Source organism: Salvelinus fontinalis, chromosome 6, assembly GCF_029448725.1.
Source record: "Salvelinus fontinalis isolate EN_2023a chromosome 6, ASM2944872v1, whole genome shotgun sequence".
Classification (NCBI taxonomy): domain Eukaryota; kingdom Metazoa; phylum Chordata; class Actinopteri; order Salmoniformes; family Salmonidae; genus Salvelinus; species Salvelinus fontinalis.
In genome coordinates, this window is record NC_074670.1 from 63535192 (window position 1) to 63551027 (window position 15836).

The 15836-nt window shown below is 42.1% G+C and overlaps 1 protein-coding gene across 3 annotated transcripts in view; it reads left to right on the forward strand.

The window, feature by feature from the left end:
• Positions 1-15836, forward strand: part of LOC129858276 (leucine-rich repeat and immunoglobulin-like domain-containing nogo receptor-interacting protein 2) — a 315914-nt gene that overhangs the window by 192669 nt on the left and 107409 nt on the right. For all 3 annotated transcript variants that reach the window (XM_055927402.1, XM_055927403.1, XM_055927401.1), the window contains one exon: positions 14220-14292. The gene's annotated coding sequence lies outside the window, so the exon portion shown is untranslated. The remainder of the gene's footprint in view (positions 1-14219; positions 14293-15836) is intronic.

The following is a 15836-nucleotide window of genomic DNA, read 5'->3' on the forward strand; positions in this document are numbered from 1 at the left end:
ATTTCAAGCTGTGCAAAGCAATTGGATGATCTATATTACCGATGTAGGATCTTCATTTGATCATTCTTTTGTTGCTGAGAATTTTCCTGCACAGTAGGAAATGCAAACTTGAAGTGTATTCAAGGTTTAAAAAAGTTTCAAAAGTTTCTAATTTAGACTTTAAAATGTCAGACTTGATTTTCCGTTACAAATGTTTTCATCAATCCCTACAAACAGCATCAATGAATTATAATCCACATAATAATTAACATTTCCTGTTGCTGCAAGATCCTACATCTGTAGCAAACTGGCTCAAATGAAGATCCTACATCTGTAGCCGCAACTCCTTTAGAGAAAGACATCCATTCAGTGTTTGGGACAATAAGCATTTCTCATTGGCCTTTTATACTATCTCAACAATATTTCTTGTAAAATTGAGTATTTGCTCGAACATTTGACAATGATGCATTTGGTTTTCAGCACTTTCGTCTTGCAACCCTTCGTCACTCCTTTGGTTTGTTTGTTACATGGAATGTCAACGATCACTGTGTAGTTTGTCGTCTGTTGGTGCACCATAGAAAACATTTTCTGTCACTCAGTGAGGGATACCCAGAAAGAAAACAACTTGGTTATATTTTTTCAGGTCAGGGAGGAACTCCGTTGTACTCTTTTAACATGTTTACGTCTTGTCATATTGAGCCATTGGATGCGTTCATGAATTGTCAAGTGTTCTTCCAAGATAACCGACTTCAGTGTATTTCAATACAATTTAATCATGTTGTCTGCACAATAATTCAGAAATGATATGCAACAACACATGTAAAGGACACTGCCTCATGCCACCCCATGAGAAAAGTACACATTCAAAAAATCTATTGGCATTATATGCACTTTTGGTGAGAAAAAATAGCTTCCCAGTGAATATAGGAGGACAGGCGAATGGCAGCGTACTGTGGTAGTTCTAACTTTGTTTTACTCACTGCTACCATAACAACATCACCATCATCATACTGTAGGTATCACATGATGTAAATGAAAAAGCGACCTTCCTACAATGTTAAACTCCTGGTCTTAGAACTTTGATGGGAAACCACTCATGGTGATTTGATGGTCCAATACTCAGCTCACTTGAAATATACTCATCATGGAAAACGTGATAAAATATGCTGCTCTAATGACATCAAATGGAAGTGATTTTCCATGATGTACAGTTTGTGTAACCTCCATAAACTATGTAGTTCTGGTTCTACAAATCAAGAATAATTGTCACAATAACGTGACCCCTGGAGGGGAGAGTATCCATCGTGGTCAAGGAATGCAAGCCTCTGGGCAGAGATCAAATATAAATAAAGGGATGCATCTCATCCCCCAGGGGTGACTCCTAGTGCTCATTTGCGATTAAAGTGAATGTGTCTCTAGTTCACTGCTGACATGTATTCTGAAGAATAAAAATGCCCTCTTCCTCCCTCAAATCCAGTATTTCACTATGCGTCTCTCTCTCATTAGGTTGTTTTACATAGTGCTTTGGTTTAGTGGAAGATGACAGATGGCATTTCTGTTGTGTTTTTGCTAACCTTTCCTCAGTCAGTTTATTGAGGTCATAGTGCAATGCTTATGAGACAGTCCAACTGAAAAAAAAAAAAAAGTGTTGTCCATTTGGTAAAATATAAGTATTATATTGAAATGGTTTCACAGAGGAAGGAGAGATTGACTCGCACACAATTTCATTGCTAGAAGTCACAAGTGCTGACAGGGGAAACATTACAACCAATTCACTGACAGAAATATGCAAAGCAGGTAATTAGGCTGGCAGGTTTGGATGGTGCCAATCTCAGTTGGGGTTTGAACAAATTCATTTTGGCCACAATGTCCCTGCACCCAGATGCTCTTGACAATTAAGATGCAGGATGGTCTTGTAATTAAGAAGGGTTAGTGTTGACTTCCATGTTATTCATCTTCATTCCAGGTAGCAAATGTGGCAGCAGTGCCTTTAGGACAAGGCACTGAACCTTATATTCTGCAGTACCTATTCAGTTTAGTAACTGCATAATGTTAATATATGTTGGCCCTAAGGGGAAGGGTATTCATGTATAATACATGAATAAATACAAAGACAACAAATACAGTATGCAAAAAATAAGAGTAATTCCATCTGAAATCAATGAAAACCTCCACATTTTTATTAAACTCTCCATAAAATCCATTATAATCAAAAGGAGTTAGGTCAAAGGTATGATATCTTTAATGTGGGATGACAGTATCGTGGTTGGTCTACGACATCAAGGACAGTCTCAAAGAGATTAAAAACATTTCACCAAATCACCCCTTCGCAGCCCATCAGTATTCACAGGGCAGTGTGGAAAAGGCCAGGTTTGGCTTAACAAGGGGATCCAATGGATGCATGATCAAATAGCAGGGCAGCTATTGTCCTAGAACTCTTAATGGGCTAGTAATAGTACTGGGTGTCAAGGCTGATTTTACAAGAATTGTCCTGAAACAAACTTTTTATCTCCCTGCCTTAAGACGTATCGGCTGTGTCCCAAATGGAGCCCAACATAGGGTGCCATTTGGAATGCATCCATTGAGAATCCATCTCAGCCTCACTCCTCTATCTCATCATGTCTCATTAACAACTCAGGCACACCTTCTGCATAATCACCTTTCTCTGAGCTTCCCCCTTCTAGCCTGTGTGGAGGGACTCATAAAGACAGAGGCCAACGTGTATTACTAAGGTCACACTGTTTTGCAGAGGGCAGAATATAATTGTGGTAGGGTTTTGGATTATAGCAATATTCTTGGTTAATGGGTGGTCATCTTTGAAATGGTCACGAACTGCAGTATTCAAGCCTGATGGGATACGTATTGCTGCAGGGTGAATAACACAATAAATAAGTCTGCATAACCATTTTGTTTTGATCCGTGTTCTTTATGTATTGATCCACTCTACTTACCAGATCACGAGTCTCTCCTTCTGTGTCTATGTAACTCTGCATCTCTCTCTCTCTCTGTGTCTATGTAACTCTGCATCTCTCTCTCTGTGTCTATGTAACTCTGCATCTCTCTCTCTCTCTCTCTCTCTCTATGCATCTCTCTCTCTCTCTCTGTGTCTATGTGACTCTGCATCTCTCTCTCTGTGTCTATGTAACTCTGCATCTCTCTCTCTCTCTCTGTGTCTATGTGACTCTGCATCTCTCTCTCTCTGACTATGTAACTCTGCATCTCTCTCTCTCTGACTATGTAACTCTGCATCTCTCTCTCTCTCTCTGTGTCTATGTAACTCTGCATCTCTCTCTCTCTCTCTGTGTCTATGTAACTCTGCATCTCTCTCTCTGTGTCTATGTGACTCTGCATCTCTCTCTCTGTGTCTATGTAACTCTGCATCTCTCTCTCTCTCTCTCTCTCTCTATGCATCTCTCTCTCTCTCTCTGTGTCTATGTGACTCTGCATCTCTCTCTCTGTGTCTATGTAACTCTGCATCTCTCTCTCTCTCTCTCTCTCTCTATGCATCTCTCTCTCTCTCTCTGTGTCTATGTGACTCTGCATCTCTCTCTCTGTGTCTATGTAACTCTGCATCTCTCTCTCTCTCTCTGTGTCTATGTGACTCTGCATCTCTCTCTCTCTGACTATGTAACTCTGCATCTCTCTCTCTCTGACTATGTAACTCTGCATCTCTCTCTCTCTCTCTGTGTCTATGTAACTCTGCATCTCTCTCTCTCTCTCTGTGTCTATGTAACTCTGCATCTCTCTCTCTGTGTCTATGTGACTCTGCATCTCTCTCTCTGTGTCTATGTAACTCTGCATCTCTCTCTCTCTCTCTCTCTCTCTATGCATCTCTCTCTCTCTCTCTGTGTCTATGTGACTCTGCATCTCTCTCTCTGTGTCTATGTAACTCTGCATCTCTCTCTCTCTCTCTGTGTCTATGTGACTCTGCATCTCTCTCTCTCTGACTATGTAACTCTGCATCTCTCTCTCTCTGACTATGTAACTCTGCATCTCTCTCTCTCTCTCTGTGTCTATGTAACTCTGCATCTCTCTCTCTCTCTCTCTGTGTCTATGTGACTCTGCATCTCTCTCTCTCTGACTATGTAACTCTGCATCTCTCTCTCTCTCTCTGTGTCTATGTAACTCTGCATCTCTCTCTCTGTGTCTATGTGACTCTGCATCTCTCTCTCTGTGTCTATGTAACTCTGCATCTCTCTCTCTGTGTCTATGTAACTCTGCATCTCTCTCTCTCTCTCTCTCTCTGTGTCTATGTGACTCTGCATCTCTCTCTCTCTGACTATGTAACTCTGCATCTCTCTCTCTCTCTCTGTGTCTATGTGACTCTGCATCTCTCTCTCTGTGTCTATGTGACTCTGCATCTCTCTCTCTCTCTGTGTGTCTATGTAACTCTGCATCTCTCTCTCTCTCTGTCTATGTAACTCTGCATCTCTCTCTCTCTGTCTATGTAACTCTGCATCTCTCTCTGTGTGTGTCTATGTAACTCTGCATCTCTCTCTCTCTCTCTCTCTCTCTGTCTATGTGACTCTGCATCTCTCTCTCTGTGTCTACGTAACTCTGCATCTCTCACTCTTTCTCTCTCTCTGTGTCTATAACTCTGCTTCTCTCTCTCTGTGTGTCTACGTAACTCTGCATCTCTCTCTCTTTCTCTCTGTCTATGTGACTGCATCTCTCTCTCTCTGACTATGTAACTCTGCATCTCTCTCTCTCTGTGTGTCTATGTAACTCTGCATCTCTCTCTCTCTGTGTGTCTATGTAACTCTGCATCTCTCTCTCTCTCTCTGTGTCTATGTAACTCTGCATCTCTCTCTCTCTGTGTCTATGTGACTGCATCGCTCTCTCTCTGACTATGTAACTCTGCATCTCTCTCTCTCTGTGTGTCTATGTAACTCTGCATCTCTCTCTCTCTCTCTGTGTCTATGTAACTCTGCATCTCTCTCTCTGTGTGTGTCTATGTAACTCTGCATCTCTCTCTCTCTCTCTGTGTCTATGTAACTCTGCATCTCTCTCTCTCTCTGTGTCTATGTAACTCTGCATCTCTCTCTCTCTCTCTATGTGTCTATGTAACTCTGCATCTCTCTCTCTCTCTCTGTGTGTCTATGTAACTCTGCATCTCTCTCTCTCTCTCTCTGTGTGTCTATGTAACTCTGCATCTCTCTCTCTCTCTCTGTGTGTCTATGTAACTCTGCATCTCTCTCTCTCTCTCTCTGTGTCTATGTAGCTCTGCATCTCTCTCTCTCTGTGTCTATAACTCTGCATCTCTCTCTCTCTCTCTGTGTGTGTCTATATAACTCTGCATCTCTCTCTCTCTGTGTGTCTATGTAACTCTGCATCTCTCTCTCTCTCTCTGTGTCTATGTAACTCTGCATCTCTCTCTCTCTGTGTCTATAACTCTGCATCTCTATCTCTCTCTGTGTGTCTATATAACTCTGCATCTCTCTCTCTCTGTGTGTCTCTGTAACTCTGCATCTCTCTCTCTCTCTCTGACTATGTAACTCTGCATCTCTCTCTCTCTCTCTGTGTCTATGTAACTCTGCATCTCTCTCTCTCTCTCTGTGTCTATGTAACTCTGCATCTCTCTCTCTGTGTCTATGTGACTCTGCATCTCTCTCTCTGTGTCTATGTAACTCTGCATCTCTCTCTCTCTCTCTCTCTCTCTATGCATCTCTCTCTCTCTCTCTGTGTCTATGTGACTCTGCATCTCTCTCTCTGTGTCTATGTAACTCTGCATCTCTCTCTCTCTCTCTCTCTCTCTATGCATCTCTCTCTCTCTCTCTGTGTCTATGTGACTCTGCATCTCTCTCTCTGTGTCTATGTAACTCTGCATCTCTCTCTCTCTCTCTGTGTCTATGTGACTCTGCATCTCTCTCTCTCTGACTATGTAACTCTGCATCTCTCTCTCTCTGACTATGTAACTCTGCATCTCTCTCTCTCTCTCTGTGTCTATGTAACTCTGCATCTCTCTCTCTCTCTCTGTGTCTATGTAACTCTGCATCTCTCTCTCTGTGTCTATGTGACTCTGCATCTCTCTCTCTGTGTCTATGTAACTCTGCATCTCTCTCTCTCTCTCTCTCTCTCTATGCATCTCTCTCTCTCTCTCTGTGTCTATGTGACTCTGCATCTCTCTCTCTGTGTCTATGTAACTCTGCATCTCTCTCTCTCTCTCTGTGTCTATGTGACTCTGCATCTCTCTCTCTCTGACTATGTAACTCTGCATCTCTCTCTCTCTGACTATGTAACTCTGCATCTCTCTCTCTCTCTCTGTGTCTATGTAACTCTGCATCTCTCTCTCTCTCTCTCTGTGTCTATGTGACTCTGCATCTCTCTCTCTCTGACTATGTAACTCTGCATCTCTCTCTCTCTCTCTGTGTCTATGTAACTCTGCATCTCTCTCTCTGTGTCTATGTGACTCTGCATCTCTCTCTCTGTGTCTATGTAACTCTGCATCTCTCTCTCTGTGTCTATGTAACTCTGCATCTCTCTCTCTCTCTCTCTCTCTGTGTCTATGTGACTCTGCATCTCTCTCTCTCTGACTATGTAACTCTGCATCTCTCTCTCTCTCTCTGTGTCTATGTGACTCTGCATCTCTCTCTCTGTGTCTATGTGACTCTGCATCTCTCTCTCTCTCTGTGTGTCTATGTAACTCTGCATCTCTCTCTCTCTCTGTCTATGTAACTCTGCATCTCTCTCTCTCTGTCTATGTAACTCTGCATCTCTCTCTGTGTGTGTCTATGTAACTCTGCATCTCTCTCTCTCTCTCTCTCTCTCTGTCTATGTGACTCTGCATCTCTCTCTCTGTGTCTACGTAACTCTGCATCTCTCACTCTTTCTCTCTCTCTGTGTCTATAACTCTGCTTCTCTCTCTCTGTGTGTCTACGTAACTCTGCATCTCTCTCTCTTTCTCTCTGTCTATGTGACTGCATCTCTCTCTCTCTGACTATGTAACTCTGCATCTCTCTCTCTCTGTGTGTCTATGTAACTCTGCATCTCTCTCTCTCTGTGTGTCTATGTAACTCTGCATCTCTCTCTCTCTCTCTGTGTCTATGTAACTCTGCATCTCTCTCTCTCTGTGTCTATGTGACTGCATCGCTCTCTCTCTGACTATGTAACTCTGCATCTCTCTCTCTCTGTGTGTCTATGTAACTCTGCATCTCTCTCTCTCTCTCTGTGTCTATGTAACTCTGCATCTCTCTCTCTGTGTGTGTCTATGTAACTCTGCATCTCTCTCTCTCTCTCTGTGTCTATGTAACTCTGCATCTCTCTCTCTCTCTGTGTCTATGTAACTCTGCATCTCTCTCTCTCTCTCTATGTGTCTATGTAACTCTGCATCTCTCTCTCTCTCTCTGTGTGTCTATGTAACTCTGCATCTCTCTCTCTCTCTCTCTGTGTGTCTATGTAACTCTGCATCTCTCTCTCTCTCTCTGTGTGTCTATGTAACTCTGCATCTCTCTCTCTCTCTCTCTGTGTCTATGTAGCTCTGCATCTCTCTCTCTCTGTGTCTATAACTCTGCATCTCTCTCTCTCTCTCTGTGTGTGTCTATATAACTCTGCATCTCTCTCTCTCTGTGTGTCTATGTAACTCTGCATCTCTCTCTCTCTCTCTGTGTCTATGTAACTCTGCATCTCTCTCTCTCTGTGTCTATAACTCTGCATCTCTATCTCTCTCTGTGTGTCTATATAACTCTGCATCTCTCTCTCTCTGTGTGTCTCTGTAACTCTGCATCTCTCTCTCTCTCTCTGTGTGTCTATATAACTCTGCATCTCTCTCTCTCTGTGTCTATAACTCTGCATCTCTCTCTCTCTCTGTGTGTCTAGTAACTCTGCATCTCTCTCTCTCTGTGTCTATGTGACTGCATCTCTCTCTCTCTGACTATGTAACTCTGCATCTCTCTCTCTCTGTGTCTATAACTCTGCATATCTCTCTCTCTCTCTGTGTGTCTATGTAACTCTGCATCTCTCTCTCTGTGTGTCTATAACTCTGCTTCTCTCTCTCTGTGTGTCTACGTAACTCTGCATCTCTCTCTCTTTCTCTCTGTCTATGTGACTGCATCTCTCTCTCTCTGACTATGTAACTCTGCATCTCTCTCTCTCTGTGTGTCTATGTAACTCTGCATCTCTTTCTCTCTGTGTGTCTATGTAACTCTGCATCTCTCTCTCTCTCTCTGTGTCTATGTAACTCTGCATCTCTCTCTCTCTGTGTCTATGTGACTGCATCTCTCTCTCTCTGACTATGTAACTCTGCATCTCTCTCTCTCTGTGTGTCTATGTAACTCTGCATCTCTCTCTCTCTCTCTGTGTCTATGTAACTCTGCATCTCTCTCTCTCTGTGTGTCTATGTAACTCTGCATCTCTCTCTCTCTCTCTGTGTCTATGTAACTCTGCATCTCTCTCTCTCTCTGTGTCTATGTAACTCTGCATCTCTCTCTCTCTCTATGTGTCTATGTAACTCTGCATCTCTCTCTCTCTCTCTGTGTGTCTATGTAACTCTGCATCTCTCTCTCTCTCTGTGTGTCTATGTAACTCTGCATCTCTCTCTCTCTCTCTGTGTGTCTATGTAACTCTGCATCTCTCTCTCTCTCTCTGTGTCTATGTAACTCTGCATCTCTCTCTCTCTGTGTCTATGTGACTGCATCTCTCTCTCTGTGTCTATGTAACTCTGCATCTCTCTCTCTCTGTGTGTCTATGTAACTCTGCATCTCTCTCTCTCTCTCTGTGTCTATGTAACTCTGCATCTCTCTCTCTCTCTGTGTCTATGTAACTCTGCATCTCTCTCTCTCTCTATGTGTCTATGTAACTCTGCATCTCTCTCTCTCTCTCTGTGTGTCTATGTAACTCTGCATCTCTCTCTCTCTCTGTGTGTCTATGTAACTCTGCATCTCTCTCTCTCTCTCTGTGTGTCTATGTAACTCTGCATCTCTCTCTCTCTCTCTCTGTGTCTATGTAGCTCTGCATCTCTCTCTCTCTGTGTCTATAACTCTGCATCTCTCTCTCTCTCTCTGTGTGTGTCTATATAACTCTGCATCTCTCTCTCTCTGTGTGTCTATGTAACTCTGCATCTCTCTCTCTCTCTCTGTGTCTATGTAACTCTGCATCTCTCTCTCTCTGTGTCTATAACTCTGCATCTCTATCTCTCTCTGTGTGTCTATATAACTCTGCATCTCTCTCTCTCTGTGTGTCTATGTAACTCTGCATCTCTCTCTCTCTCTCTGTGTGTCTATATAACTCTGCATCTCTCTCTCTCTGTGTCTATAACTCTGCATCTCTCTCTCTCTCTGTGTGTCTAGTAACTCTGCATCTCTCTCTCTCTGTGTCTATGTGACTGCATCTCTCTCTCTCTGACTATGTAACTCTGCATCTCTCTCTCTCTGTGTCTATAACTCTGCATATCTCTCTCTCTCTCTGTGTGTCTATGTAACTCTGCATCTCTCTCTCTGTGTGTCTATAACTCTGCATCTCTCTCTCTCTCTGTGTGTCTAGTGACTCTGCATCTCTCTCTCTCTCTGTGTGTCTATAACTCTGCATCTCTCTCTCTCTCTGTGTCTATGTAACTCTGCATCTCTCTCTCTCTGTGTCTATAACTCTGCATATCTCTCTCTCTCTCTGTGTGTCTATGTAACTCTGCATCTCTCTCTCTGTGTGTCTATAACTCTGCATCTCTCTCTCTCTCTGTGTGTCTAGTGACTCTGCATCTCTCTCTCTCTCTGTGTGTCTATAACTCTGCATCTCTCTCTCTCTCTGTGTCTATGTAACTCTGCATCTCTCTCTCTCTCTCTGTGTGTCTATATAACTCTGCATCTCCCTCTCTCTCAATTCAATTCAAGGGGCTTTATTGGCATGGGAAACATGTTAACATTGCCAAAGCAAGTGAGGTAGATAATATACAAAAGTGAAATAAACAATAAAAATGAACAGTAAACATTACACATGCAGACGTTTCAAAACAATAAAGACATGACAAATGTCATATTATTTATATATACAGTATTGCAACGATGTACAAATGGTTTGCCTACGGCGGCCTTTCTCAATAGCAAGGCTATGCTCACTGAGTCTGTGCATAGTCAAAGCTTTCCTTAAGTTTGGGTCAGTCACAGTGGTCAGGTATTCTGCCACTTTGTACTCTCTGTTTAGGGCCAAATAGCATTCTAGTTTGCTCTGTTATTTTGTTAATTCTTTCCAATGTGTCAAGTAATTATCTTTTGGTTTTCTCATGATTTGCTTGGGTCTAATTGTGCTGCTGTCCTGCGGCTCTGCGGGGTGTGTTTGTATTTGTGAACAGAGCCCCAGGACCAGCTTGCTTAGGAGACTCTTCTCCAGGTTCATCTCTCTGTAGGTGATGGCTTTGTTATGGGAGGTTTGGGAATCGCTTCCTTTTAGATGGTTATAGAATTTAACGGCTCTTTTCTGGATTTTGATAATTAGCGGGCATCGGCCTAATTCTGCTCTGCATGCATTATTTGTTGTTCTACGTTGTACACAGAGGATATTCTTTGCAGAATTCTGCATGCAGAGTCTCATTTTGGTGTTTGTCACATTTTGTGAATTCTTGGTTGGTGAGCGGACCCCAGACCTCACAACCATAAAGGGCAATGGGTTCTATGACTGGCTCAAGTATTTTTAGCCAGATCCTAATTGGTATGTTGAATTTTGTGGTTCCTTTTGATGGCATAGAATGCCCTTCTTGCCTTGTCTCTGATCGTTCACAGCTTTGTGGAAGTTACCTGTGGCACTGATGTTTAGGCCAAGGTATGTACAGTTTTTGTGTGTGCTCTAGGGCAACAGTGTCTAGATGGAATTTGTATTTGCGGTCCTGGCGCATGGACCTTTTTTAGAACACCATTATTTTGGTCTTACTGAGATTTGCTGTCAGGGCCCAGGTCTGGCAGAATCTGTGCAGAATATCTAGGTGCTGCTGTAGGCTCTCCTTGGTTGGTGACAGAAGCACCAGATCATCAGCAAACAGTAGACATTTGACTTCAGTTTCTAGTATTCTCTCACCGTGTCTATGTAATCTCTCTCTCTCTCTCTCTCTCTCTCTCTCTCTCTCTCTCTCTCTCTCTCTCTCTCTCTCTCTCTCTCTCTCTCTCTCTCTCTCTCTCTCTCTCTCTCTCTCTCTCTCTCTCTCTCTCTCTCTCTCTCAAATGCAATGCTATTTCTCTGTAAAAAAATAACAACTGACTTTCAGAATGCTTATAGAGAAGGGCTCTCAACATGTACTCCAATATGGCTGATGATTGGTTGAAATAAATTTATAATAAGAAGATTGTGGGAGCTGTACTATTAGATTTCAGTGCAGCCTTTGATATTATTGACCATAACCTGTTGTTGAGAAAACGTATGTGTTATGGCTTTTTAACCTCTGCCGTATTGTAGATTCAGAGCTATCTATCTATTAGAACTCAGAGGGTTTTATTTAATGAAAGCTGCTCTAATGTCAAACAAGTAAAGTGTGGTGTACTGCAGGGCAGCTCTCTAGGCCCTCTACTCATTTCTATTTCTACCAATGAACTGCCACCGGCATTAAACAAAGCATGTATGTCCGTCCATGTATGCTGATGATTCAAGCATGTACGCATCAGCAACCACAGCTAATGAAATCACTGAAACCTTTAACAAAAAGTTGCTGTCTGTTCTGGAATGGGTGGTAATAAACTGTGCCTAAACATTTCTAAAACTAAGAGCACTGCATTTGTTACAAATCATTCCCTAAGTGTTATACCTCTGGTAATGAACGGTGTGGCTGTTGAACAAGCTGAGGAGACTAAGTTACTAGGTGTTACCTTAGATCGTAAACTGTCATGGACAAGACATATAGATTCAATGGTTGTAAAGATAGGGAGAGGTCTGTCTGTAGTAAAGAGATGCTCTGTTGTTTTGACACCACACTCCAGAAAGAAAGTCCTGCAGGCTCCAGTTTTGTCTTATCTTGATTATTGTCCAGTCATATGGTTGAGTGCTGCAGTGAAAAACCTAGTTGAGCTGTAGCTTGCCCAGAACAGAGCCACACGTCTTGCTCTTCATTGTAATCAGAGTGCTAATACTAATACTATGCATGCCAGTCTCTCTTGGCTAAGAGTTGAGGAAAGACTGACTGGGTAACTTGTTGTTTTTATAAGAAACATCATTCTCACTCACCACCTGGATTTGGTCTTATGCAGCAAAATTTGAAATTGTGTTTTTTACATTTGATAAAAGTAGAGACTCAGAGCTACAAAACGGTATGTCATACACTGTATTTTTGAGGAACAGTAAGAAAGTAATTATGCTTTGAAAGTTGATAAACTTGTGAACTCGCTTTTGAGAAAATGGCTCTTCTTTGTCTACACCCATTCAGCATCGTTCACACCCTCTTAATCTTTAGCCCCACCATCTCGTTTCGCTCTCAGAGCATTCAGAGCGCACACTTGACGCTCTGGCCGATGATTTGTTTACCTCTGGATAATATGAAAACAGCCTAACCATCTCTGCTGGCAACAAATTCTTCACGCTTTTTTGTCAATGTTTACTGACACCGACCATATTCAATGGGTGTTGTACACTTTAGCTTAAGACATGGAGCTAGCTAGCTAGGCAAACAATGAACCTAGCTAGGTAAACAAAGTGTAAGATCACACACGTTATGTAAAGTTTTGCTAACGAGCCAGCCAGCTAACGTTAGCTCGTTAAACAACAATGAACATAGTGCCAAATCATGTCATTACTACACTGCATTAATATGCTGGGAGATTAACCAACCAGGTTTAATGTTAGCTAGCTAACATTAGGCTCAAACTAGCAAGCAAACTGCTCTGGGATACGAATAATAATGTCATACACGTAACATTAGCTAGCTAGCTAACAGTACACTTTAGCTTAACACATGTGGCTAGCTACCTAGGTAAACAATGAACCTAGCTAGGTAAACAACGTGTAAGATCACACACGTCACGTAACGTTAGCTAACGAGACAGCCAGCTAACGTTAGCTAGTTAAACAACAATGAACATAGTTTCAAATCATGTCATTACTACTCTGCATGAATCTGCTGGGAGCTAAACAACCAGGTTCAATGTTAGAGCCTAATGTTAGCTAACTAACTAGCAAAGCAAATGGTTCTGGGATACAAATAATAACGTCATACACGTAACATAGCTAGGGAGCCAGCCAGCTAACCTTAGTTAGCTAACAGTACACTTCAGCTTGAAATGAAACCAATTTCTGTCAAAATTAGAAACGTTCAATATCTGAAAATGTAGCTAGCTAGACTATATTTCCCGTCATATACATCATCATGCATGATAGACGTATCTCTCTGTCACGGATGCCATACCACAGTTGACATTAGTTTGAATATGTAATCTCTTTAGCTATCATACTCTAATTCCACTGATTCTATTTGCATTTACAGATGGCATACAAGTTTGTTATTAAGGCACATGAAAGTGCACATGTTCCAGAAGGCATTTCTGCCCCCAAAAATGCATTTTGATGAAAAATAAATAAATAACCTTCAAATGGCTCTCCTGTGAAATTGTGAGTTGCGACATACGCCTAGTTTCTTGAAACGGGTCACCTTTAATGTGTTGAAAATTCCAAATTGTTTGTATACTTAGCTTACACACAGCACTGACACCCACTTGCACCACCAAAAATACCACCATGGGTCTTTTCACAGTCCCCAGGTCCAGAACAAATTCAAGGAAACGTACAGTATTATACTGTCACGAATCCCGCAGAGGATGGTGCCTCTTCCTGTTCGGGCGGAGCTCGGCGGTCGTCGTCACCGGCCTACTAGCAACCATCGATTCTTTCCTTTTTGTTTCTGTTAGTTTGGGCTGATTGGGTGCACCTGTTTTGAGTTTAGTTTGGTGGGTAGGCTATTTAAGGTTAGGTAGCCCGCTGGCTGTTGTGCGGGCTTGTTTTCTGTTATGTTGGTGTTGGATCGTGTAGTGGATTTTGTATTTCCTCGGAACAGTTTAGTCCGGTGTTTTTGGACTCCTTTTCTCATGCGCCCGTATGTTTTAGGGCATGATCTTTTTCCCTGTGCATTGGAAATAAATCCACGTTCCTTAACCCTGCTCTCTGCGTTTGACTCCATCCACCCAGTACTCCTAGTAGCTCTGACATAAACAGAGTCTTTTGTCTGTAATGTATTTTTTGTTATGTGTCGGACGCTAGTAAGACTAGCTGTCGCCATTGGCGTCGGCTGATAGGCATCCTAATGAATCAAATCTCTCTCTCTCTCTCTCAACTACATATAGAAGCCTGAAAAACAGTAATAACTGGGGGAAATACAACAGACCATGGCTGAGAGGATGATTGCTTCTCAAAGTGGTAAGTACCAAGCATTTACACTGTCTGATTATCTGTTTTTGTCTCAACTGTTTGACTTTAATTACAGTTGTGATCAGAGCCATATACTGTATATACAGCACCAGTCAAAAGTTTGGACACCTACTCATTCAAGTGTTTTTCATTATTTTTTACAGTTTTCTACATTCTAGAATAATAGTGAAGACATCAAAACTATGAAATAACACATATAGAATCATGTAGTAAGCAAAAAAGTGTTAAACAAATCAAAATATATTTTACCTTTGAGATTCTTCAAAGTAGCCACCCTTTGCCTTGATGACAGCTTTACACACTCTTGGCATTATCTCAACCAGCTTCATGAGGTAGTCACCTGGAATGCATTTCAATTAACAGGTGTGCCATGTTAAAAGTTCATTTGTGGATTTCTTTTCCCTTCTTAATGCGTTTGAGCCAATCAGTTGTGTTGTGACAAGGTAGGGGTGGTACACAGAAGATAACCCTATTTGGTAAAAGACCAAGTCCATATTATGGCAAGAACAACTCAAATGAGCAAAGAGAAATGATAGTGCATCATTACTTTCAGACATGAAGGTCAGTTAATGCTGAAAATTTCAAAAACTTTGAAAATTTCTTCAAGTGCAGTCGCAAAAACCATCCAGCGCTATGATGAAACTGGCTCTCATGAGGACCGCCACAGGAAAGGAAGACCCAGAGTTACCTCTGCTGCAGATGATAAGTTCATTAGAGTGAACTACACCTCAGATTTAAGCCCAAATAAATGCTTCACAGGGTTCAAGTAACAGACACATCTCAACATCAACTGTTCAGATGACACTGCGTGAATCAGGCCTTCATGGCCGAATTGCTTCAAGGAAACCAGTACTAAGGGACACCAATAAAAAGAAGAGACTTGCGTGGGCCAAGAAACACGAACAATGGACAATAGACTGGTAGAAATCTGTACTTTGGTCTGATAAGTCCAAATTTGACATTTTTAGTTCCAACCGCTGTGTCGTTGTAAGATGCAGAGCAGGTGAACGGATGATCTCCGCATGTGTGTTTCCCACCGTAAAGCATGGAAGATGGGGTGTGATGGTGTGGGGGTGCTTTGCGGGTGACACTGTCAGTGATTTATTTAGAATTCAAAGCATAGTTAAGCAGCATGGCTACCACAGCATTCTGCAGAAATACTCCATCCCATCTGGTTTCCACTTAGTGGGAATATCATTTGTTTTTCAACGGGACAGTGACCCAAAACACACCTCCAGGCTGTGTAAGGGCTATTTGACTAAAGGGAAAGTGCTGCATCAGATGACCTGGCCTCCACAATCACCTGACCTCAACTCAATTGTGATGGTTTGGGATCAGTTGGACTGCAGAGTGAAGGAAAAGCACCCAACAAGTGTTCAGCATACGTGGGCACTCCTTCAAGACTGTTGGAAAAGCATTCTTCATAAAGCTGTTTGAGAGAATGCCAAGAGTGTGAAACGCTGTCATCATGGCAAAGGGTGACAACTTTGAAGAATCTAAAATCTAAAATATATTTTGATTTGATTAACACT